The sequence below is a fragment of the Mirounga leonina genome, unplaced genomic scaffold (genome assembly GCF_011800145.1).
Source record: "Mirounga leonina isolate KUSES-001 unplaced genomic scaffold, KU_Mleo_1.0 Mir_125, whole genome shotgun sequence".
Classification (NCBI taxonomy): Eukaryota; Metazoa; Chordata; class Mammalia; order Carnivora; family Phocidae; genus Mirounga; species Mirounga leonina.
Window position 1 is genome coordinate 76,407,043 of NW_023270305.1, and position 25,973 is coordinate 76,433,015.

The window sequence follows — 25,973 nt, forward strand, 5'->3', positions numbered from 1 at the left end:
GCGGGCGGGTGGGCGGGCGCAGGGGGCCCTGAGCGGCGCGTTCCCGGGACCTGGGACCCCCGGGCGCGTGGGGCGGAGGGGACGGGGGGCGCCCGGCCTGCAGGCTGGCCGCGGCGGGCACGGAGCCGGGGGCCGGCGTGGGATCGTGCGGTGGCCGGGATCACCGTGGCGAGAGTCTCCGGGAAGAATAGCCCGGTTCGCCCGGCCGCAGCGCGGGGACGCGGGAGGCAGAGCTCGGCCCGGAGAACTTAACTGTGTTTATGGCAACTATTTATGATCCCGCACAAAGCTGCTGTCACATCGCATAAAGGAGATCCTCGCCTGGGCGAGGGGCGCTTTGTGATGGGTTCCAGGCTCTGCGTCCTGTCCCAGATTTAGGTGACTCTCTTACAGCCACCTGAAAGAAAGTTTCTCACATCGCTCTGCCCTCTTGGTTTATTCAGGGCGATTTAACCACCAAGTGGTTCTGGAAGAATTCGGTGTGTGATTTTTAAGGCACTGGAGGTAACTCCCTGTGAGCGCAGTTAGCGTGGCATTTTGTGGAGGTATCTAATTTGCAAAACGCTTTAATTTGTAGACAATAAGGATCGCCCTGGAAGGTCTGCGCGGGATGCGGGTGGGGGGTGGGTGGGGCTGGAGGGGTGGGGAGGTCATTGACTGATGAACCTCAGGCACCTGACTTTAGCATTGTAACAGCTTCAGGGACAAAGCAGGAACGAGTATAGTGGGCCTCTGTCACTTCAGACAATTCCGGTCGGCGGTTTCCCCTTTATTTGGTTTTGTTTATTTTGCCAACAGGTTTAAGGTTGAATCTGCCAAGTTTGTGTCTGCATAATGGGATGAGCAGGCCCCAGTGCTGGGCCCCAGCAACCTAAAAATCTTGCAGGCCCCCTCGTTCCGTTGGCCCAAACAGAAACTGAACCACAGAGGCCAGTGGGCATTGGCTTAGCCCAGGACCTGCAGGTAGGAGAGGCCCTTCCTGGTTCAGGCCCAGCCCTGGCTTCTCCTGGCTTCTGGGAAGGGATTTGGGTAGGAATGAGAGTAATTCGGGTGTGTTTCATACCATTTCATTTGATATTGTTAGCCCCCGTGCTTTTCAAGTCTTAAAATGAATGGAACTGAAATTAACCAGGGCTACTTTAACTTATCAAAACAGATCGAAACTTTGCTTCCCAGCACTCTCCTGATGAACTTACCAGGTGTTCCTAGATAGATGGGTAAATTAACAGGATTCAAGCATGTGCGGCGTTTATATGTATAGAAAGAGAATGGTGGTATTTAGTGGATGCATGGAGAGGAAATGGGCTTAACTGGGAGGTGGGGCTGCTGATGTAGGTGTTTGGAACAGGGATTTCCCAAGAAATAGGTGTTAACCGTGCTGGTGAAGCAGTGACCAACAAGGGAAAATCCTAATCCTACCTTAATTATTTCTTCCCCTGAGGTTGGTTAGATGTACTTTTGATGGGAGAAAAAGGCCGGATGTTTGTGGTCTTCTGGCTGCAGCGACTTGGAGGCTGAAATTGAGAAGTTTAAGCAGTGCAGAGCTTGTGGAGGTGCTTGACTCTTGTTTGCTGTCCGGTAGGCCTCACCTGGGCTCAGAGCTTCTCAGCTGCTACCTAAACACACCACGGTATTGATCATGGAATTTAGGATGAAATTGGGTGGCAGATCACCACCGGTAGAACTGACCGCTCCATCACCCACCTCTGCCCACTTGTGGAGAAATGGGCCATTTATGTATGTATGTATGTATGTATGTATGTATGTTCTATTTGTAAGTAATCTCTACACCCAATGTGCGGCTGGAACTCACAACCCCGAGATCAGAAGTCCCATGCTGTGCCAACTGAGCCAGCCAGGTGCCCCTAAACTGACCCCTTTTAAATGGGTGGGGCTTGTATAAGGCGCATTTCTAATAGCTGTGCTCAGTTCCCAGGCTTTGAGTTTTGCTTTATTACATGCTATATGCTTAAATTCTCTTCTTCCCTGAAATCTGTGACCCTGCCCTGTCATTTGCATTTGGGGATTATTGAGGTTTTCCAACCAACAGCAGATCTTAATGTACATAGTATTTGAGAAAGGCATTATCATCCATATTAAATACACTGGAAATCTTCCTTACATGCGCACAAACTCAATAACGTTTTGAAATACAGTAAAGACTCCCTGATTGCCTGAAATAACCTGGAGTCCTTTACTTGATAAGTTGCATTAGCTTAATTTGCCCTGGCTAAATGAGGCTGTGTTGTTCTCTGGGATACACATGCTTCTAACAGCCCAGACTGACTTGCAGCGTGCGCTGGGGGGGTCTCGGGGACATGGTTCTCCATCATTCAGAATGAGGCTGGCTAGCTGAGGAGCTGAAAATTGCTTGCTGGATCTGCAGGGGAGGGCAGTGGACAATGTTTGGGAAAACTAGTAAGCTGAACTTTTTTTTCACAAATGAACTGGAAACTCCCCACGACTCACCCCAGAGGCTTAGGGAATTAGTTTTCCCATCCAGAGGGATAACAAATGGCGCTTCCAAATTGTTTCTCTTTCTTCAGATGAGTGATGGAAACCCTTCATGGCATGTTTTCAAAGGGCCTACGCTAAAAAAATGCTATCATGTATGTTGTTAAATGCTTGAGTTCAGGCAACTTAGAAGGAGGTCAAGACAGCCTTTAACCAGTTATCAAAAGTATGCAGCTAAAGTAAAAATAGTTTCCTATTTCTTTAGGCCACTTTAGTAACACAGTTTTAAAAATTAGACTGTTCTTTCTTTTCCTGCATTTTACTTTGAACAGATCCCAAAGTATGTCTATTTCTGAAGGTGTAATCAACATTAGCAAGTTATAACCCCCACCCCGTGCCCCGAACACGTGCGCACACACACGTTACAGTCTGCCCTATGGTTTCTTGTGTTCATACCTTATACACATGGTTCCCAGCAAATACTGACTAAACACATGAATATTGAGTTCTGAGTCTGTCGAGTTATTAGGGCTCTAGGTTCCCACTGAGATGTGAGTAATAAAAGATCGCCAGGATTTTTGTACCTCTGCTCAGAACCTGTGACATTGTGGAAGGTTTTGGCCCCAGGATGTCCAGACAATGGGCGAATTTGGTCTGGTGGCCTCTCTAGTTGGTAAATTCTTGGTCAAATGAATCATTTCTAGTCCTGCAGCTAAACTCAAAAAACAAAACAAAACAAACAAAAAGCAAAACAAAAAACAAACCCAGTTGCATTACCACCTGGAGGTTTGGCTCCATATGCTTTTCAGTGGATTGTGTGTGCCAACATGAACTGGAAACTCGAGGTGAAGCCTTTGTTATCCTGGCTTGGTCAGTGGGCTCGTTGGCTCCACCTTACTTTTTTGTCCCCTTTGTATTTTTCATGTTTTTAAGAGAAGAAGCTTCAAGTACATTCCGAATTGAAATATTGCAGTTTCTTCTTGATAGTTCTGCTGGTCAGTGGTTAATGAAGATCCAGAGTGCCATAGGCAGATAGAAATAATCGGTGTTAATACTTGTATGTTAATTTATAGTTTACAAATTGCTTTCCACATGTGCCATCCTGTTTCATATTTGAAATAACACGGTAAAATGGGCTCTGGCCCTTATTTCTGTGTGAGGAGACTAGAGCTCAGGGCCAGTACCAAGGAGGACAGAGCTTGAACTTGAGGGTAAGTCCATCCCGTTGGAGAGCCCTGTGGCCCTTAGCTGTGTGGCTAAGCAGGCAGTAGCTGGGGAACCCCGGAAGGGTGCTGGATAGATGTTTTTGTAAGGCTGCTAGCACGTCGCATTAAGGATGCAGTGCATGACAGACCTTGCGTGGATGCCTTTGCCGTGTGGCAGGTGGGAGCAGAGTCTGTGTGTGAGTAGACTCTTTGAAGGTGAGCCGTTTCAGGGCAGACCGTTTCAGTGAGCAGTTTGAGTTAAGCTTTTGTCCTTGATTCATTGCTAGGAGCCAGCATTACCCTGGAAAGCGTCTGCAAGTTGAAGTGTGCTTGTTCTTGCTTACTGTGTGTATCAGTCTGCTCTGGATGCCGTAACAGAACCGCACAGGCTGGGGGCACAACAGAAATTTATTTCTCACACGTCTGGAAGCTGGGAAGTCCGAGATCAAAGGGCAGGCCAAATCAGTCCTGGCTTGTGGAAGGGCACCTTCCAGCTGTGTCCTTGTGTGCCCTCTCTTTTCTGCCCACAGAATGACTCCGCCCCGTACCCTGAACCACTGCAGTCATCGGTGGCTGGACCCTGAATGGCACTTTGCTAACTGTGGTAACAGTACCGAAGTTTATAATCACCTTCGTTTCAAAGACTTCTGTCCGTTGGAGTTGATTCCCTGTTACCCCTTATACCGGTGGCGTCATGCATACCTCTAGCCCTGCACCTCAGAACTGTGCATGCCCCTGTGGGAGGAGGAGAGCGTGGGTGCAGAACATCCTGTGTGTCTGCTCTCCTATGGCGTGTGTCCCTGCAGATACCCTTTGAACTGATTATCAAGAGCAGTGCTGTTCTGTTGAAATCTGTGGGCCACAGATGGGAGCCACGGACATAATTTTCAATGTAGCCACGTTAAAAATTACGTAAATTTTGTAAAATTATGTAAAAAAAATGTAAAATAAAAATCAATTTTTATAATATTTTTTATTTTACCCAAGAGATCTGAAATATTTTTATTTCTATGTGTAATCAGTATAAAGCCTTATAAGTGAGATAATTTACATTGTTTTCTTTGTGTGCAGTCTTTGAAATCGGGCATGTATTCTGCATTGAGGGCACATCACGTTCCTTCTTTCTTTGGAGTGGCCAGGAGCCCTGTGAGGCTAGTGACTGCCATATCGCGGAGTGCAGGTGGATAGACTTCTCATGATTGCCGCTTCCTTTATTCTGTACGTTCTAAAATTGAGATAGCTAAAAAGACAGAGTGGAACAAGTTAGAATAATAGTAATGGCAATTATTATTATTCCTAAGTGGGAAAGGTGTAATCTGGGTGGTTATAGGGAATAATGTGATACCTCATGCACTCAATTTTAGAGTACTAAAGTCAGATTCGATTACATGTAATTAAAATACTTTGTATATTTTGCAAAGATTTTGAAATGTGTTTTGGATTCCAGAGGTTAAATTACCAATTTAAAATAGCTTTTGGGTATTAGGATTCAACATATTTCTGATGGATGTTAAGTACTTGATTTATAAGTACAAAAACTAAAATCGTATTTTCTTTAGTGATTAGTTTATCCATGAACACACACAGACACACACACAATCACACACTGCAATTACTGTTCTAAGCACTTAATACAAAGTAGTAACTCCTTGAATCCTCTCAAAAGTGTCAAGACACTTCCTGTTTTTATCCTCATAGATAAGGGTACAGAGAAATAGCAGGTTACCTTGCTGAAGTTTCCATAGCTAGCAAACCGCAGGTCTGGAACTCAAACTCAAGCTGACTTTGGGGTCTCTGCTCTTATCCACGAAGCTAGGCCACCATCTCTTCATTAAGATGTATCTGAAAATATGTAAACAGAACCATAAGCTTTTATTAGATATAAGATTTGAGAAACATTGATGGAAAACCATTGATAAAGAGTGGAGCTTGGATATTGGTTCATTCTGGAACTTCCTTCATCAGCCAAGCAGTGGAGGAAGCCCCGAGCTTGGGAAGGACGTAACGAATAGTTAGAGCCTCCGCTCTCATGGCCGGGGAAGGTTAGCTGTGCAGGGTCACAGGGGATCATAACTGAGCACCCTTGGCCTTGCTTCTCCTCCTAGCCTCTCCTTGCCGTGTCCTGTAGGCTGGTGCTCCCCAAGTGGGTAAACTCGCCAGCTCTGAGATGGGCATCAGCATCCCTGGAGTGCTGGCCTTAAAACTCAGGTGGCTGGACCCACCGCAGAGGGTCTGACACAAAGGTCTGGAGTGAGGATGCCCTTTTCTGCTCAGTTCCTAGGTGACTGTTCGTTAGGTCCTTCCCCAGCTCGGGGCTTCCTCCACTGCTTGGCTGAGAAAAGAAGGTCCAGAATGAACCAGGTGACCTGTGTTGGGATGGGCGCCTCACATTGAGAACCAGCACGGTGGGGTTTGTAATAGGACACCTGTGAGGGAGGGGGGTGAGGGGGTGAGTGAGGAGGTTTCTGCATTGGGTAGTAACAGCATTGTAATTCGAGAGTGGCCTGCAAGCCTGCCTCTAGGCACTGTGGTGCAGGTCTGTGCACCTGGTCCCTTCATATGTGGCTGTGTGGTGGGTCTGGGGACTGAGGAGGGACCTGACGATTCTCTTGCTCCTCCACCTAGCTCCTGAGCCCTTGTACTGTTGGGATGCCTTTTGGGAGGCCACTGTCAGCTGCAGCTGTTTCTTCTTAATGAGTTCCTGTGTAGTAAAGAGAAGGTAGGGAGGGAGGTGCTTGGAGCCCTGGAGCCCAACACACCAAATCCTCTTCTTAGGGGCTGTCAGAGCGTTGGCTGGCCTTCTAGTGGGTAGAACCGAGATAGAACCAAGAGTCTGGTGTCTCTGTTGGGGGAGGCGTCTGTATGTCTGTCCCAAGACCTGGGAACACAGTGGTTTCGGATGGACTATACCTTGGGCAGCTTCTCTGAATTCACAGGCTTAGATTTGCAGTCAGGCTGTTTCTCCTGTGGCCAGCTCTGTATGTAGCATGTTCCAGGAGGAGTAGCGGCAAAGATTTATTTACTTAAACAAGCTTAATAATTCTCCCAGCAGCTGTGGGGGTGGCCGACTAGTAAGAAATGTTACAAGAAGCTGAGGTCACAGTGAGATGCCTAGAAGGTGCCAGTGGCTGTCTTATCAGACAAAGCCCATCAGTGTCGACATCGATTTTCCTTAGAGGATGTGCCTCAGTTTAATATCTTATGAATTTTGGCTAAATATTTAAGGACGTCTGCAAGTCAACAAATATTTTAATTATGTCACTTAACGAGTCGGGCTGCAGAAGAGAAGAGCAGAGTGTTTGGCAGCCATGTCCATTTTAAGGACGATCACTTTAAAAGCTTGTTTCCCTGTTTGCAAGTCTATTGGTGTTGGGTGGGGGTGATGGGGAGAGGTCTGAATGGGTGATAAACAGCCCTCTTTCTGCTCTGAGTGAGGGAAGCCAGCTTGGGGACATTGCCATTAAAAACTGCAAACTGCTTGCGAATTTTTAAGAGATCAAGAAATAACAAGGGATTCAGGGAGTTATTTTAGAGACGGTTTCAGGAAATTTGATATAGGTGAAGAGTGAATTTTCATCAAACCACAAAAAAAAAAAACCTATTTAGGAATAGAGTCTGGCAAGACAGAAAAGTAGATTTTTCTTTACATTCTCTTGGTTCTCCCCTCCGTGTTTCATACCTTTGCATGTGACTGACTTAATGTACACCGCCATCCTGACCCTTTATCTTCAAGTCTGTTTTCCATCTGTCTCCATACCTGCCCTCTGATGGTTTTTTCCTTTATATGCTTCCGGTATGGCCTTCCTGGGCCATCCCTAGCTTGTAGTTCGAAGCTGCCCCCGCTTCCCCTTTATTAAGCCCTCTGTCCTGCTTTAGTGCCTTCCCCTACTTTTCTTAGTTGGTCTGTTTTATATGGTTCAGGAGATAAGACCCAGTGGCGACTGTAAACAAACATTGCCATTATCCTCTAAAAAAGAAAAAGGGGAGTGGGGATCACACACACTAGGCTGTCATAATTTCCATTTCAGAGCATGCCTGGGTGGAACCGAAGCTCACTTATGTATCACAGGTGAACGCTCAGGTGTTGAGTACATCGAGGCTTAAACTTGATTGTGCCAGCACTCAGCGCTGGTCACGAAAGCTGATTCCATCTACCAACGAAGAGAGGCAGCTCCTCTTTTCCTCTGTGTGTCCCGCCGGTGAGGGCTACATGTTGAAGGAAGAAGGTATGTTTTCAACATAATGCACATTAGTACGTGTAAATTCCCATCCATTTTCGGATCTTACTGGCTGTTAGGTATGGATTGAGAAATAAAAGCCATGCACTTTTGCAAATAGAGAAATACCTTTTTTTGATTGTTAGTATTTTAAAAAACTTCATTGAGACTTGAACCTCCAGTCCTGTATATAGGTGAGTGGTTCTCACCTGGGGGTGATTTTGCCCATGTGGACATTTGGCAATGTCTGGAGACACTTTTGAATTATCTTGACTGGGGAGCACTCCTCGTGTCTAGTGAGTAGAGGCCAGGGGTGTACTAACCATCCTGCAACATAACAGGACAGCCCCCATCACAGAAAATTAACTGGCCCAGAATTTCAGTATTTCAGCAACCTTGATGTCAGTGAATGCTTCTCTACTTGACTTAAACCCTTAAATTAGTGGCATATGTATTTTTTCACACAGTTGTCCATATGGAGATCATTTTTTTCATCCATTTCTATAAACATGAAAAATATCTATTTAGAGAGTTAGACACTATTTATTCATCTTAGTAGTTATATAAAGGGGAAACCTACTTGAATATAACTGACTTAACCACAGTTTATCTGTAATACTGTTTGTGGTAAAATATGGCATACATTGCTTTTCAAATTTTCTACTTCGACATATTTGGACCATATAAGTATAAAATGTTGATTTTTTAGGAAACATTTTGAAATCTGGCTGAACTGTGATAAAAACATACTCCCCTTAGAATGTCCACTTACAAGAAAATAATGGGGTCCCTTCTCAATTGCATTTATTTATTTGAGAGAGAGAGATTGAGAGAGAATCTCAAGCAGACTCGCTGCTGAGCACGGAGCCCAACGATGGGCTCAATCTCAGGACCCTGAGACCATGACCTGAGCCGAAACTAAGAGTTGGTCGCTTCACCGACTGAGCCACCCAGGTTCCCCCTCAATTGCTTTTAATAAGTGATCAGTTTTCAGAGGTTGGTCCACTCAAAATCTGTTTACATAGCTCAGAATCCTTTCAGTTGGTGACTGTCCATAGGAAAAAAAGTTTTTTTGTTGTTGTTATTACCAAAGTTCATAAGATTCTAGGTTCAACCTGATAATCTTTGAGCTGGTCACATCTGTTACCTTTCAAATGTTTCACTCCCATCTTCGTATAGCTCCGAAAAATAAACTCTTCAGGGGAGAGCGAATGAAAATACCACAAATTAGACCTTATCCAGGGAAATGGAAAGAGAAAATTATAATTTGGCTGTTAGTCTCTGTCTAGGTTAGTGGCCGAGCTGCCTGTTAGCTAGCCTGGAATATGATGTTGATGTCCATACTTTTTTTTCTTTAGACTGAGGCTCCCACTTGACAAAGTCTGATAATCCCAGGAATTAAGAGGCCTGTCAATTAGAAATTTCCCTGGCTTTATCTAGATCTGTTTTGTATAAATCACTTCCTGTTATACTGCTCTTTTTACTTTGTTGCTTATCTTCTTCCTGTTCAGTTATGGGGATAAACACAAAATCAGCACTTTTTAAGTTTTTGAATTTCTCTTGGTGAAGATCGTTAAAAGTACAATGAGTCTTTTCTTTTCCAAAATGCTCCCATCCTCAGTGGGCTGAGAAGGACCTCTGAAAAGTCACTAGTAACTCTTTGGACAGAAAACATTCTAGCTATGGGCTCTAAAACAATGTAACATATCTAATTGTTCTTTGCCCAGGCTCGGTATCATTTGATTCTTCCAGCCTGGGTGGAGGGAGGCAAATAATGTCACTAAGCCACTGTGTAAATGAGGAAAGTGTGGGTTATAGGGCAGTGACTGGCCCCCAGGGGTCTTGTGAGTGGCCGAGAGAAGCGCCCCCCCCCAGGCCCATGCTCTCAGCAGTGCAGTGGGTCTGCGTTGTGTGTGTGAGCTGCTCGAATCTGGAGCCGCGGACCCTAGATTTCCTTCAGGCTTTGTCATGTATGTCTCCTCCCTCAAAATAAAATGTTGGCCTTTAAGCAGTGACTTCTTGACTTTTAATTATAATAGGAGCTGGAATAACACTGTATCATCCTGAACTTCATTAAGAGCTAGTCTAGATTTGAACTGCAAAAATATTGCTTCCTTTAGGCTCCTTTCCACCTGCTGCTAATTTGGCTCAGGTTGTGCAGTGAATCTGTAACCTCCCAACCTCTGTTTGTCGTCTGTGAAACAAGACTTTAGTGCTCCTGTTTTTGAAGACCTTGTACAGGCCTGCTGCTCCCTGTTTAAAAATTTGAACCTTACCACGCCTTTTCAGACATTTCTTCCAAAGGAGGGTGGCATGAGCTGACTTCTGTGGTCAGTTTTGTTGCTCTTCCTTTCTTTGTGAATCGGGTTTGAGGACCGCAAAGGCACGTGTATGCAGGTGTGGAAAAGTCTGTGTTATTCATCTCGATCTGACCTACAGATTGGACTGTTGGCCCCAGTTTCGCTTAGTTACATTGTCACACACCTCGCACTTTCGTGCCACGTGCTCTGGATACAAAAACCCGCCCTCAGGGAGCTTCTAAGCCAGTGGGATGGCTTCACGGGTTCCCACTCAGCTCTCGTCCCAGCTAACTAGTCTATAAAATGACTGTTTGTCACCTCTGTGTGGAGTCCTGGAGGGGCTACAAGGAGAGATGCAGGGGAAGTCCCCAAGGCCAGGTAGACCTCATTGCAAGTATTCCAGGGAAGGATAAGGTTTTCTTTGAGATCTTCAGGAACTCTTCATTCTGCAGGCGGCCCCAGGGACCGTGGCATGCCGGCAGAGCAGAGATGGTCCCACTTGCCAGTTGTCGATCTCTGTCACCACCACAGCTGGGCCAGCATGCCGTTCCCACTTCCCAGGATGGCCACTGTTCTCGCAGGGCCTGGCTGAGGCGCAGGCCGTCCGTTTGCTTAGAATGAACACTTGATTTGGGGGGTCAGCTAGTCCATAATTTTCAGAGAATGTGACCTCTACTTATATGTTGTTTATTTGCCTGAGACTTTTAGCTCTTAAAAATTGGTAAAGCTACTTTTCAGTGCTTTTAAAGGAATGTTGGCGTGGGGTAGCACGCTCTACTTCCTTACTCTTTTTTTTTTAAATTGATAATGGCATAAATGCATTGTGCCATTACATTTTAATCTAGAAAAGATTTATTTAGTCAAATTAGTATTTCACTTGGGTTAGTAATGAATATTATAAACCACTGCCTGGCCAGACATTTCCCAGGCTTATTTTGTATCCTACTGATAGTCTAGTTTGAAGTGTGTCTCCTTTGAAACTTGAACTCTTTCTTACTTCGTTATAGATGTTCTTTTGTATATTTTAAATGCAGTGTTTCAGATTGTTGACTTCTGCTTTATCTCGTACCCGAATCAATGTGCCATTTGACAGCATGTTGGTATGAAACTAATTTCTAAAGGTGGGCTGATTTGGGTGTTTCTGTTCTAGTTCTGGTTAGCGTATGGAAATAACTTAATGCTGGCATTCCAGACAATTAAAACCATAATCAGTGATTTGTCTTCCATTTCATACGGAACCAGTTTACATTTCACTTTTGATGATGTGGATTAGTGGAAAATAGTTTTTATGTTATTCTGTAATTAATTTGTGATACACTGTAATTAATGCTTAGTGCTCAAATTAACTTAATTTGAGAATAATGAGAGTGTAACTTGAGATATGAGTTATGTGATGCACTTTTTTTTTTTTTAAAGATTTTATTTATTTGACAGAGAGAGAGACAGCGAGAGAGGGAACACAAGCAGGGGGAGTGGGAGAGGGAGAAGCAGGCCTCCCGCCGAGCGGGAAGCCCCATGCGGGGCTTGATCCCAGGACTCTGGGATCATGACCTGAGCCGAAGGCAGACGCATAACGACTGAGCCACCGAGGCGCCCCTGTGATGCACTTTTAAAGATTGCTTAGAATACATCGATTCCTGGCTCTTGGGGGCCTGAGTAGGAGAGAAATTAATGTATGTTCAATTAGTTGGTTCTGGATCTCATTCAAGGGAGGAAGTTTTTTGTTGTTGTTTACAAACTTATGTAGTCTATTATCTTACATATTCAAGTACATATAGTGTGCTCTCTGTTTGAAGAACAGCACAAAAATTGTACTGAGTTCCAACCATGTAATAATCTTATTTTATTGTGTTAAGCTAATTGGGTACGTTTATCTCCTTTTGTTCGTTCCGGTTTTTACCCACTTGTCCAAAGTACAGTTTGTAATTCTTGAAAGTCGTCCATGTTTTGCTTTGCATATATATATTTATGTATAGTACATATATATTTTTAAATAAACCTCTAATTTGAGAAGTTTTAATAATTTTTTAAAGCTTTAAAAAGTTTATTTAAGTTATCTGTATACCCAACTTGGGGCTCGAACTCACAGCCTTGATATCAAGAGTCACATGCTCTTCCAGCTGAGCCAGCCAGGTGCCCCTAATTTTAGAATAGTTTTAGATTAAAAAAAAAATTCTTAAGATCATATTGGTACATTATTGTTAACTAAAGTCCATACTTGATTTGGATTTTCTTTTTTTTTTTTTTTAAAGATTTTTATTTATTTATTTGAGAGAGAGAGAGAGAGTGAGAGGGGGAACAGAAGCAGGGGGAGTGGGAGAGGGAGAAGCAGGCTTCCCGCTGACCAGGGAGCCTGGTGCGGGGCTCGATCCCAGGACCCTGGATCATGACCTGAGCCAAAGGCAGATGCTTAACGACTGAGTCACCCAGGTGCCCCTGGATTTTCTTAACTCTTACCTAATGTCCTTTTTCTGGATCCCACCCAGAATTCCACATGACCCTTAGTCCTCATGTCTCTTGAGGTTCCTCTTGGCTGTGACAGTTTCTCAGGCTCTTCTTGGTTCGATGACCTGTACAGTTTGAGAAATACCAATCAGGTGTTTTGTGGAACATTCCTCAGTTGGGATTTGTCGGCTGTTTTTCTTATGATTAGACTGGAGTTACAGGTTTCGGGGAGGAAGATCATGGAGGTCAGAGGTCAGGTGCCATTTTCAGTGCCTTGTCTCAGTGGTACATACTGTCAATGTGACTTGGCCCTGTTGCTCTTCACCTGGATCCCCTGGCTGAAGTGGTGTTTTCAGGCTTCCCCACTGTAAATTTAATTGGTTTTTCCACTGTCCATACTGTAGATTTTGGGAGGAAGTCACTTAAACAGCAGTTAAATTCTACCTCCTCAAGGAGGTGCATTTCCATTAGTTATTTGGAATTCTGCATGGGAGATTTATTCTCTCTGAGGGAGGAAGGTTTTCAGTGGTCGCAGGGGCATTGTGGCACTGCCCTTGGTGCTGTTCCAGGGGAGGGAAGATAGGAGCTGCCCTGTTTCTAGAACATGGTCCTGGGGCACGTATTAGGAACACAGATGCCTGGGGCCTGCTCTGGCCGCACTGCCTGAGTCTCCTGGGAAGCGCTGGTTTTGGAATTCTTCCTGTTGAACCAGTTGCCCCAGTGGTTCTGAAGCATTTTCAAGGTGGGGAACCACTGCTCTGTATTACCATTTGAACCCTCTCTCCTGCCAGTAGCTTCTAGTCCCATGTCTTCCCTGCAGAGGGCCTCTGGCCTGATCACCCCCATGGTTTTAACCCCTTCTGGATAGCCTAAGTGGTTCACTTTGTAAATGCAAGGTCAGTCTTGCCTCAGTGTGAGGCCCTCAGAGCTCCAGCAGAGGGGAAGTAGTGCAGTTACAAACCGTGGGCCCTGCAGGAAGGGTCAGCCTGGCCGCAGGAGGGCGGCCCTCAAATGCCCAGGCCTGTCTGAAAAGGCTCTTGTCGTATGTGTGTGCCCATGAGAGCAAGCGAGGGGGACTGTGTGATGGTGGGGGTGACCTGTGGACACGGTCCAAGTTTGGGCAAATAAGAATGGCCAGCAGGGGGCGCCTGGGTGGCTCAGTCGTTAAGCGTCTGCCTTCGGCTCAGGTCATGATCCCAGGGTCCTGGGATCGGGCCCTGCATTGGGCTCCCTGCTCGGCGGGAAGCCTGCTTCTCCTTCTCCCACTCCCCCTGCTTGTGTTCCCTCTCTCACTGTCTCTGTCAAATAAATTAAAAAAAAAAAAAAAGAATGGCCACCAGATGCTCATGGTCTCCTTGTGTGCCTGATGCCTCTTGCTATGCATTGGCATCTATCTCTTAGGCGATCCCTGATTGCAGGGGGAGGCAGTGGCCTGAAGTGGCTTCTCCTGTTGGAGGAGGTGCTTAGTGCGGAGGGAGCTCCTGCAGTAGACGCCGCCAGAGCCTGCTGCTGGTGGCCCTTCCCGCCTGCCCAGGTACTGTGATACAGCTCTGGGTGTGTGTATGAGCAGAGGTCTGGGCCCAGGTGGGAGTTGGCTCAGAAGCTGGCTTGGGGTGGGAGGGGCCCTGGGAGGGCCCTTTTTTCCCTAGCGACTGACCGAAGGTTCTAGAGAATCTTTCTCCAGAGTGAGAAGAGTGATTGACCTTTCTCTTGGGTGCAGAAAGGGTCAGAGTTAAGGCCAGGAGCCCATTCACTTTCCTTTTTATGCCTCCTCTCTCCCACAGCAGTGGTAGGATTTGAGGGTAGGGGGTGGAAGTCTTCCTTACTGTTCCGCTCTCCCCAGAGCAACACGGACCAGAGAGATTCAATTGTACTCATTCACACAAATATACTTTGTATTAGTGCATTTATTTATTAAAATTGACCGGATAAGAGCATCTGCAGCAGTTTCTTTGAACATGATTTCCTTTTAAATCCATGCCTCTGTGTTCAACGTATAACTTATGGTTTCTGTTTTGACCTGCGGATTTCTAATTTTTAAGAAATCTTGTCATTTTTACTAAATTTTTGTTTTGACCCAATTTTTGTGAGGTTTTGGCGGCCACGTGTAGAAGAATCACTCGAAAACTAGGACTTGCACTTTGTTGGAAAACATTTAAGGGCAGTATTTCTGCCCAATTGGCCAGTCTTGGGTTTTCTTTATAATACAGGAGATTTTTGAGAGCATAGTTTCCATATGTAAGAGTGGCATTGAACAAAGTGATCTCAGAAGCTTTTTTCCAGCTCTCAAGCTGGCAGAGGCCTTGCTCAAGGAAATGGGTCACACCTAGTAGGCAGAGCATCAGACTGGGGGCTGGGTCGAGGTCCTGGGCTGCGCCCCCATATCAGTAGGCCTTCCTGTTATTCTCAGCAACAAAAGAGCCCTCTGCTCTAAAAGGTCCCTCCAGCAGCCCCCTTGCCCCAAGTCTGGACTCCAGGTATTTGCTGAATCCGATGGCCTGGGGTCATGGCGTAATGTGAAGTTCCAAGTGACTCCCCAAAGTGGGAATCCTGACCCAGGGGCCCTGTTTGTGAGCGGATGGGACTTTTGGGGGGGGGGGGTGTCCAAGCACATGAGGTGGGGAAAACTTCTATTTTTATTTTCACTAGTTTTTAACTGAAATTTAGTATTTCCTTCCATTGCAAATGCAGATCACACAACCCTTGACATTCACGGTCCTCACAGAAATGACTGGGGTTCTCATAACTGCATCAGAGTGGTTGCAGATATGTTGAAATTCGAGCTACTCTTATCATTCCTTTGAAATTATGGTGGTTTCTAGATCTGCCGCGACACCCTTTTTTGTTCAGTGAGTTAATAAAGTAGCACATAACTTACAATATCTCAAATGTGTTTTTTAAATAATATTTTAATAACTCTGCTTTAATACAACTGCATAAAATGAAAACCATTTGGAAGCATCGTGAGGAGGAGTCCCGAGGCCTCACCAGCCTGACTTGGGGGTGGGTGGGTGTGCACAGGAGGGCAACACCTCTCGGGGACCAGGTGCTCTTCTGTCTGAGGAGGATACAGCTGCTGGGCCCTAGCCCTCTGGCTAGAGATGGTCTGCACAGGCCTTGCAGAAAAGTGATTTAATTTTGTTGCCTGGCAGAACTCTTTCCAGCCCTGCAGTGATGACAGAACATCTCCCAAGTGGGCTAAAAAAAAATACACACACACACACACACACATATATATTTTAAAGATTTTATTTATTTATTTGACAGAGAGAGACACAGCGAGAGAGGGAACACAAGCAGGGGGAGTGGGAGAGGGAGAAGCAGGCCTCCTGCAGAGCAGGGAGCCCGACGCGGGGCTCGATCCCAGGACCTCAGGATCATGACCCGAGCCGAAGGCAGATGCCCAATGACTGAGCCACCCAGGCGCCCCTATATTTTTTTTTCCGTGAAAAACCAAACCAAAAAAAAAAAAAAAAAGAATTTTACTTAAATTAGATAAGAAGCCGGGCGCCTGGGTGGCTCAGTTGGTTAAGTGACTGCCTTCGGCTCAGGTTATGATCCTGGAGTCCTGGGATCAAGTCCCGCATCGGGCTCCCTGCTGAGCAGGGGGTCTGCTTCTCCCTCTGCCCTCTTCCCTCTTGTGCTCTCTGTCTCTCATTCTCTCTCTCTCAAATAAATAAATAAATAAAATCTTTAAAAAAAAATTAGATAAGCCTAAATCATTGTTTTTGTAAATTTAATCATTTAAATTGTCAAGGTAGGAAAATATATATTCAGTTTACTAGCTAGAAGAAAAGCGAATATAAATAATGTTCTCAGATTTTTGATCCGAGTAGAGTGATGGAGGTGGGTTGTGGATTTGGTACCTGGGGTTTTATAGTAACGACCAGCATTGGGAAAATGTCGATGACTTTTAAAAATCTCTTGCATAAAAGAGTTGGACTTTCTGGTTCGCAGCGGTGTTGTGGTAAAATGGTTTCTGGAGTTTTGACCCCATGTTTCACAGAAATATGCTATAAAAAACATTTTGGAAGAAGATCTGGTGTGTGCATGGCTTGCACTGTGCTTCCCTGTACATAGGATTATAAATACTAGCTGCTGGGAATTGCCATGAAATGATGGACCGTGTGGAGGAACATTCCTGAAGTCTTAATGTGACAGTCGCTACTATTTATTGAGCACTTTACATTTCATACAGTGACCTGTTTGCTCTTCACCACCACCTTCCAGGCTGCCCTTATCCCCATGTAACAGATGAAGTCAGCCCTTTAGAGAAGCTAAGTGATTTATCCGAGTGTTAGTCCTGACAGCCTCTCTGTTTTCATGGGGGTGTGTTCTGTTTGCACACGTGCTCGGTGACCTTTGAAGTCACCCGCTTTGCCTTGGGCGTGCAGGTGGATGGCCCTGCGGGCAGGCAGTCTTCCGCCTTCCCCTATCTGTCATCTCGGAGCTGGGACTTGAGCAGGCACGCCTCCTCCCCTGCCTCGTGCATCCCCGGGGGCGGGCACCTGCGTCCTGCGCCACTTCCAGGTGCGGTCACTGAGCTGCCTCCAAACTCAGGGGCCCCGCCCTTCCGGTTGGGAAAGGCTCACCGGAAGCCAACGGAGCCTCCTCACTTGCGCTGCTCTTCCCAGGTGGGGTTTGCAGGTCCGCCAGGTCTGAAAGGAGGTGAACTGAACGCTCACATGCCATATCGAGACCTAGCTTTCTGAGACATCTCTTTTCTGGCACGGCTGTTTTTTCTTTTAATTTTTCTTTTTTTTTTGGGTGGAGTTTTTTTTCCTGATAAAGACAACATACGAACTTTTAAAGGTAGTATCTGAAGAGGAAGATGCCTCCTGCAATCTTATCCCAAGAGAGAAACTTTGTATTTGTAATTCGTCCTTGTAAGTATTTGTAACCATCTGTACAATTTTATGTTCTTAATAGGAACATTTCCCCCCTTTGTTAGTAATCTTTGTACTGTTTTCTTGTTGAGTGATGTCCCCAAGAGTTGAAGGTTCCGTCCTTTGGAGAAACAGCCTCCTGACTTGGTCATTTAAGCGTCTGCTCCAGTAGATAAGGAGCCTGTGTGCATCTCTGAGCGTATTTCGTTTCTTCTACTGAATTGTTTCCAGAGAATCCGTTCCTCAGAGAGGGGTTGCAGAGTGAAATGGTGGGGACATCCTTAGGGTGCTTGATATATGTCGCCATAATGCCCTTCTAAAGGCTTCACCAGTTTTCAGGAGTGGAAGTGTCAGTGTCCCCGAAACGACTCTGCTTTGGAAAACGTATCAGTGGCCCCTCCGTAAAGGCATTTGGAGTTCGTGTAGTCCAGAGGACCTTATCTCCGGGAGATCCTAAAACAGCATCACTGCTGTTTAAAAACAAATGGACTAGAATTTGTTCACACAGTGACTACCATGTTCTTTAAAACAGGCCTAGTGTAAAACAGTCCTTGAATGTCAGGGACTCTGCAGGTGCTCATGGATTGAGAACGACATGGTCATTCTCAAGGCTGGGCCCTGCTGCCAACTCGCCAACTTGACTTTCTAGCTGGTGGGCTGCTCAGCGGTAGCATGTCTCTTCCCTTTGAGGGTGGATTTAGCTTTTGTGAATAATAGATTGGAGCCTTGTTTGGGGCATAAACTGGGTGACAGAAATGGATTATCCTGCTTTGGTCCCTGGCCACTTAGGAGAGAGGAGATGAAGCTGCTGTTATCTCTGAAGACATTTTTCGGAGGAGTTGCAGATATTTTTAGTAAATTTGCCACACCTAGGACAGGCAGATCACCTCCCAGAGGTACAGTTCAGAGTGTGTGTGTGTGTGTGTGTGTCTAATTATGCGTATTAGCTGTGCGTTGTTGAGTAACAAATTAAGAGCCCAGGTAAGCCATGCTCAAACTCCAGACCTGCAGAAACAAATAATAAACGTGTGTAGTTTTCACCTGTGTAGTTTGTGGTGATTTGATACCTAGCAGTAGGTGACTCATACAGAGTACAAGTGTAAGCTGTTCTTACTCTTCCATAGTCAAACTTTCTTAGACTTTCTTGCTGCCAAGCAGGGCTCCCTGAAACTGCAACCCTCCTTCTTTATTAGGTTTTTATGATATTTCTCCTAATTGGCTCAAGATATAGTAGAAACCCGTTTATGGTAAGCCCTTTAATAAGATTTTTAAAGAAAATAAAAGAATGAAGGGAGGGCGTTGGCGGGGGATTAAGTGGGGAAAGGTGAGCAAGATGAGTGCACGGATAGTAGCATGAGACTGGGAATGTGGGTGCTTCTTCCCAGCTGGGAAATGGCTGTGCTGTGGGTGATACTGGGAGTGACCATAAAGTGGGACAAACTTGATGTATTTCTTTCTCCCTCTCTTACTTCATTTAGTTGTTCTTTTTTTCTAGTGCTGTATTCCCCTTTGTCTTTATCCACCAGGCATCGATCAGGGTGGTCTCTATAGGAGAAAGCAGGGAGCAGGGGGGTCTCCAGGTGAACAGCATGGCCAACCTCAGTTTAAGCCCCAAACCTTTGTGTTCCTTGGCCTTCCTTCCCCTGATAGGCATGCAGGGATTTTTCCCACAATTTTTTTTTTTTTTTTTTTTTTAAGTAGGCTCCACGCCCATCGTGAGCCCAACACGGGGGCCTGAACTCACCACCCCTAGATCAAGACCTGAGCTGAGATCAAGGATCAGATGCTTAACCGACTGAGCCACACAGAGGCCCCACAAACTATTTCCATCTGTAGTGAGTAATGATTTATGAGTTAATAGTTTTAAAAGTTTTCAAATTTGTGGAATAACTGATCTGAGCTGCCTTCTTCCATTTTGCTGCTGCCTGTAAAGAGCTGGTCCGAACTGGGAATCAGAGAAGGGGTGAGGTTGGTCTCAAAGAGAACCCTGACGTAGTCAAGTGTAACTCCTCCCATGGCCGGGCGTATTTGCCCGGGTGCGTGACACTCGTATGTGTGAAGTTAGGCAGGTCGGGTACCCACACACGTCAGTGCCAGGATGGTAGTGTTTAACCCTTTCCACCCGGATCCTCCCTGTGTTTCATGTCCTGTCCTCCACTCTGTATTCCCTTGGGTGACTTTTGATTTTATTTTTGCCACATACGTCATATACATCGAATCAAATGTAATGTGCTATTAACTTGATACCTCTAGTGTCAGTGCCTAAATGGCCTACTTGGTATTTAAGAAAAGCTTAGAGGCCTAACAGTAGGTAACTTACGGAATTTGACTTTCTTGGGTCAACCTTGTTATGACAATGACCTAATTAGTATTTTGTGAAAGGGATCCTTTGTAACATTATATTTTGGTGCACTGATAGAATATTTAGGAATAGCTATTTCTCTTCATGGTGGTGTTAAAAAAACAAAACTCAAGTGAATCAGTTTTTTAAAGATCTTATTGGCTTCCTTCAGTGATTTGTGAACTGGGAAGCATCCCATCCTGCAGACAGAAAGGAGCTTCAGGGAGCTGTACAAAATGGAAGACTTGTATAGGCAGAAGGGAGAAGGAACAATGAGGTTATAGCGGACAGAAAAGCAGATTGGTCGTGACAAGGTCACTTTCCTTTAGGGGATGGCAGGGGTCTATCAGGCAAATTACCGAATTAGTGCTGATGAGGTGATTCTTCATTGACTGGCTTAAGATTCCATTTCTGGGAGCATGGAAACTGAAGTTTGGTGACATGGGCCTGTTTTGTTTTGTTTGTTTTTAATTTTTATTATTTTTATTATTTTTTATTTTTAACAATTACCCTCTTTTGGTCAGACTCTAACCTGAGAGATGTGATCAAAATTTAAGGCATTAGCACTACTCACAGCCACCACTTGGAAGTTGAGTTTTGCCGAATCTCTGTCGATATTCACAGGTGATGGTGTCTTTTTTGCTGACTCTTTGTGTGGTATTCACAAGTCATGACTTCAGGTTCACATTCTTTAAGTCAGTCACTCTCTTCATTCCTTTCTGATGTTCCATTCTCAGTGCGATCATTTGCTTGGTGCTTAGCGGCTGTGAACATGAACATGCATTTAAAGCTTGTGAGAGAGTACAGTGCACCAGGAAGATTATGATGATTATTTTAAATGATTTTTTTATCTATTAGAGAGAGAGTGAGCGCATGCACAGGGGTGGGTGGAAGGGACAGAGGGAGAGAGAGAATCCCAAGCAGACTCCCTGCTAAGAACTGAGCTGTTCGTGGGCCTTGATCCCAGGACCCGGGATCATGACCCAAGCTGAAAGAAAACAAGAGTTGGTGCTTAACCGACTGCACCATCCAGGCACCCCTGTGATTATTATAAGTAGGATAATTCCCAATATCTGGAGGACCTCAGAGCCATGGTCCCTAAGACCCATACCAATCAAGATCAAATCCCATTGAAGGAGTCACTTTCTGAAGCCAGCTGGCTTGGTACACTGATCTTTTATGGCTTCCCCAGAAGTGTCAGTCAGTACAGCAAGTGGCATGGACTACAGCACAGACTAAAACAATAATCAAACGCTATCCTAATACCAAGAACAATTTTGGCCAGAGAGACCGGGAATTTTTGTTGGCAGCTGTGGATTCTGCAGTACCTTCAAGAGTTAAAAGGTGAGGTTCTTTTTTTTTTTTTTTTTTAAAGATTTTATTTATTTATTTGACAGAGAGAGACACAGCGAGAGAGGGAACACAAGCAGGGGGAGTGGGAGAGGGAGAAGCAGGCTTCCCGCCGAGCAGGGAGCCTGATGCAGGGCTCGATCCTAGGACCCTGGGATCATGACCTGAGCCGAAGGCAGACGCTTAACGACTGAGCCACCCAGGCGCCCCAAAAGGTGAGGTTCTGATAATAGCCTCATTTGCACTTACTGGTAGCCAGGGGAACAGTGATCTACCAAAGGAAGCTATCTTGGAGTTATGGGTACCCCCTCGTAATTCCTGCTTGAGTCCATGACTCAGGGCTGGGAAGGTGACAGCCGTGGAAACCAGTAAAAGGTAGTGGTCTGTGGACCACACAGTTTTATTCTGGTTTCCGTTCCCTTGTGTCCCTTTCTTGGTACAAGGCCTGGACACAAGGTTCCCTGGCTTTGGGGTTGTTAAACTGAGGCAGGGAAATAGATACCCAGGGTTAGGGAGCCTGACTTAATAGAGATGGGGGCTTAGTTCCAGAGAAACCGAGGCATTTGTCAATCAGGGAAAAATGTGTGATGGACAGAACTACAGGACCGTCAGCATCGTGGCCCATCGACTAGTAGTTTGGAGATTGGATTATCCCTGTTTGCAGTGGCCCAAGTGTATTAACAATCTTTCAGACCAGAGCAGATCAAAATATGGGCAAATGAATCATAAAGGCCTTCGTATTATAAAAATTGGAAAAAGATGGTCAGAGAGGGAAGGAGAAATAGAGAGAAACACTCTTGATCTGGTGTCTTGGGTGGAAGCAGTCTGCCTTGATGTTGGCTGCTTCTCTTCTTAGCCAGTTTGATTTTGAGGTCTCCAGCATTTGCACAGGACCAGATGTCAGGTGGACCTGCCTTCAGCTGTGAAATATGCACCCGAGTTTCACACCTTATAATTTGGCAGTGGTGTCAGTGATCAGGAGTTCCTGGTAGGGTCCTTTTTATGATTCTCACTTCTGCAAAAGCATCAGAGTAAAACAGTAGTTGTCTGTAAATGTCAAAGACTTAAAGATCATTGTTAGGATTCTTTGTAATGGAGATGACAAGGAAATTTGATCATTTGTGCAATATACAACATTTTAAGATAATAATTGCAATTATGACTGATAACATTATACTGAGACATATCAGATTTCTAGGAATTTCATACATTTTCTAGAACACTTATATTCAGAACCTGCGTCCATACAAGTATAACCTAAGGAAGTTTAGCATCTCTTAAGAATGCTTCCCATGTAACTTAACAGCAGATAAACCTAATTAGTTTAATATTTTACCCAGGTGAGAGACAAATCCTTTGAGATTTTCCAGGAGCCCTCTGGGAAATCTCAGAGTTACTTTAAGGTGGAAAAAGCCCCCATTTAGAATTTGATTTTAGGAAGTTGTCAAAACGTCAAGCGGTTTGAACGTTTGACTAAATAGGATCACAGATCATTATGATATAATACTTCATTATCTGTTTAACCAAAATGACAATAGAAGATGCTGTTAAAGGCAAATGCAGACGGTTACAAAGTTGTGAACAAAATTTAGCTCTTTTAGGATTGAGAAGATTGGGTTTTCTTAAGTAACCCAAGAGCTGATGAAGACAGTGTGATACACAGGAGGTTATTTTGGTTAAAACACAAAATCTTTGCTGCCTAGGCAGATTACTTAAAAGATAAGGAAACTTTCACCATCTCGGATCTAAAGCATACTAAAGGTCCAAGAGAACACTGTCCTTTTATCAGGAAGAAATTCAAATTCTAATTTTGTACCAGTGTACTCTTGCTATTAAAACTCATTAGAAAAACTTAAGTAAATCCATTCCAATCTTAGCCCACTTGACCACTTGTAAAATTCCCTCTATGAGATTCCTTTTCCACAAACCTACAACTGTGTTTATATCCGTTCAGATTTTGTTTTATATATATGTTTTTTTTATCATTCTGGAACAACTAGTCATTTTACTCTCCTTGTCTACTCAATACATAGTTGTTTCCCTTCACTCTTGTTATTTATAAGAAGTTTCAGGTACTTCTATTGACCAGAATTCTTAACGCCCAGAGTCCTTATTTCCTAGTGAAAACTAAGAAGTAAGCAATCATGGACTGTCTCTTACACTAGCATTCTGTGGATCAGCAAACTCATAAATACATTTCATAACTTGAAGAAATGTATTCTTTCTCCTAGTAAATTTCTCCGTGTTGTATGGAACATGTTTACTAATCTACCCGCATATCTTAAGTTTCTCTATAATAAACCAAAAGTAGGATTAGATAAACCTGTGTTCAATAATTAATGTTCATTATTTTATCTTATTTGAAAATGATCTAGTAGAGATTCAATGACTATACATCATTTAACTTAACATAGCAAAACTCCAAAGTTTCAAGTTATCAAAAATATTTGGGGAAACTATTTAAGTAGACACACCGTAAAACATAATCATGGCTGAAAAGTTCACCTAAAAACTTTTATCCTACTTAATGTCTATCTAAATCACTTGTTTTTAACATATTTAAATTACTCATGAAAATTTTGCAGACATTAAACAAAGTTATCTATTAAGATATTTTTCTTGCTGACAAACTTTGTAACAGAGATAAGGTAAATCTGTTTGAGTGGAAAATGCAGACAGAATAAAAGTATTATATTTAATGCTGGTAGCTCTAAATACATGCCTGTTTTAATTAAACCAACAAACTGTAAACTTGTGCTTTTTTTTTTTTTTTTTTACCGAAGACTATCCTAGATCAGGCAAACCTGAAAAATATTTGGGTTAGTTTTTATATTTCTGAGAGTCTAGAAACTTAATTTGGTAAATGCATGTTTTTATTTAAACTAATTAAGTAGACCTTTTTTTAAAAAAAAATAATAATAATTTTGGTAATACCATCCAGAGGTAGAAAAATATCACACATCTACAGCATACATATTAGACATACATAAACATACATACATACAAACACAGACCTTACAGCTGTTGTTTTAAAATTTTAACCATATGGGGTGCCTGGGTGGCTCAGTTGGTTAAGCTTCTGCCTTCAGCTCAGGTCATGATCCCAGGGTCCTGGGATCAAGTCCCGCATTGGGCTCTCTGCTCAGTGGGGAGTCTGCTTCTCCCTCTCCCTCTGCTGCTCCCCCTGCTTGTGCTTGCTCTCTCTCTGTCAAATAAATAAATAAAATCTTTAAAAAAATAAAATAAAAAATAAAATTTTAACCATAAGGTGGATACAATAATGCAAAACTCTCTAGTTTCTAAAAGAACAGTTGGAATCTAATTGTGTTTCTAGAAGATGGGATAAGTTAAGGTTACCCATTCTGATGGTTTAAACTTTTTACCAATATTTGTGGAGAAGACTTTCAAGATTTTTCATTTGCCTTCTTTCCAAATATCCCGCCCCAACTTTTTTTCTCCCTCTGATAAGAAGTACCTCACTTCCTAGAGAGACCAGGTAGAACATTTACATCTCAAAACCACAGGGAGAGAATGCAGGTTCCTTCCTCTGGGACTTCTGTTTCCTAAATTCCGTATTTTATGGTACCTGTGAGCCTTTTAAGATGAATGGGTGAGATTTGGGGATTGGTTAAAAGGATAGGTGGGCTTTGAATTGCTTTCAGAGATGCATTTCTCTTCTTGTAAAGGCTCAGTTTGTAAGACAAAGGCAGCTGTTTTTAATACCTCAAGGAATTGGGTTGTGATCTAAAATGATTTCAAAAGGGCTGACCCTCCCATCCAACTGCCTCATCTTCATTTTGTGTCTTTGTCTCTGGGAGAAGATATTCAACTAAGATGGAAATCAAAAGATTCCTATGTTCTAGATTTAGAGTTTTGTCTTCAGAATGTTTTCCTTTCCCTCTGAGTACTTTTAGCTGAGGGGAGGGCCCTAAAAACAGTTACTATTAAGTTCTGAATATCAGCTTCCAATTTGGCCAACTGACCACAGAGCTAAAAAAGATCCTTTCAAATACCTCGTCAGGTTTCAGCTGGGAAGAACAGTAAATATTCCTGACAGTACTGAACTATCCGTCCCTGCCCTTGGACGCACAAGGCATTACCAGGGAGGGTGCCAAGGATACTACTGCGCCCTGTTCCCTCCCCAACTCCGGATAGCAATAGGAAGAAGACTTAGACAACTCTCAGGACACAAAATGAGATGTACAAGAAGACACACAAGTCGCCCTTCGCCGACTTCTGCCAGTTTTCCCACAGTCCCAGCTAGAGACTCCAGAGTAGGGTTTCAAGTAGAGTGTTGCTCCAGTATCGACCAGCATTTGGAAAGGATTTCCATTAATTTCAATTTTAGTTTCCCCTTGGCTGTTCAAGGGAATGACTGGTGGGAATTTACCAGAGAATCCCTCAGACCCTGGGAGGAGCCCATATGAAGGGTCTGCAAGGATAGAAATGGGGGCGTCCGTAAGGCCACTAGTTTGGCCGACTTTTGTTTACAGTTGTGTAGTCTCTGCAGAGTGGAAAGGCAGTTCAGGCAGAGGATTGGCAGACTGAGTATTCAGATAAAGGAGGATAGAGGGGAGCAGTAGGAGTCCTATCTTAGGCTTTTGTTTGGGTACCTCTTGTGTCTTTAATTTTTTATTAACCTTTTGTAAAGAATCTTTCAATGAAGCAATTTTGGAGTCTTGAGGACTTTTGGAGGCTTCCGCATGCCAATTAAAATAGGTGTCCCAATCTGTTTGATTTGGGAACCCTTGCTTTCAAGTGCATTTCTTAAATGA

The 25,973-nt window shown here is 44.1% G+C and overlaps 1 protein-coding gene across 7 annotated transcripts in view; it reads left to right on the top strand.

Moving 5' to 3' along the window:
- Positions 1-631: 631 nt before the first annotated feature.
- NCK2 (NCK adaptor protein 2) overlaps positions 632-25,973 on the top strand; it is a 147,672-nt gene continuing 122,330 nt past the window's right edge. For 4 of the 7 annotated variants that reach the window (XM_035001886.1, XM_035001887.1, XM_035001889.1 and 1 more), the window contains exon 1: positions 19,241-19,342. The gene's annotated coding sequence lies outside the window, so the exon portion shown is untranslated. Of the gene's footprint in view, positions 964-4,616; positions 4,840-19,240; positions 19,343-25,973 lie in introns of those variants that run through there. The other 3 variants (XM_035001888.1, XM_035001891.1, XM_035001884.1) reach the window with 2 other exon arrangements.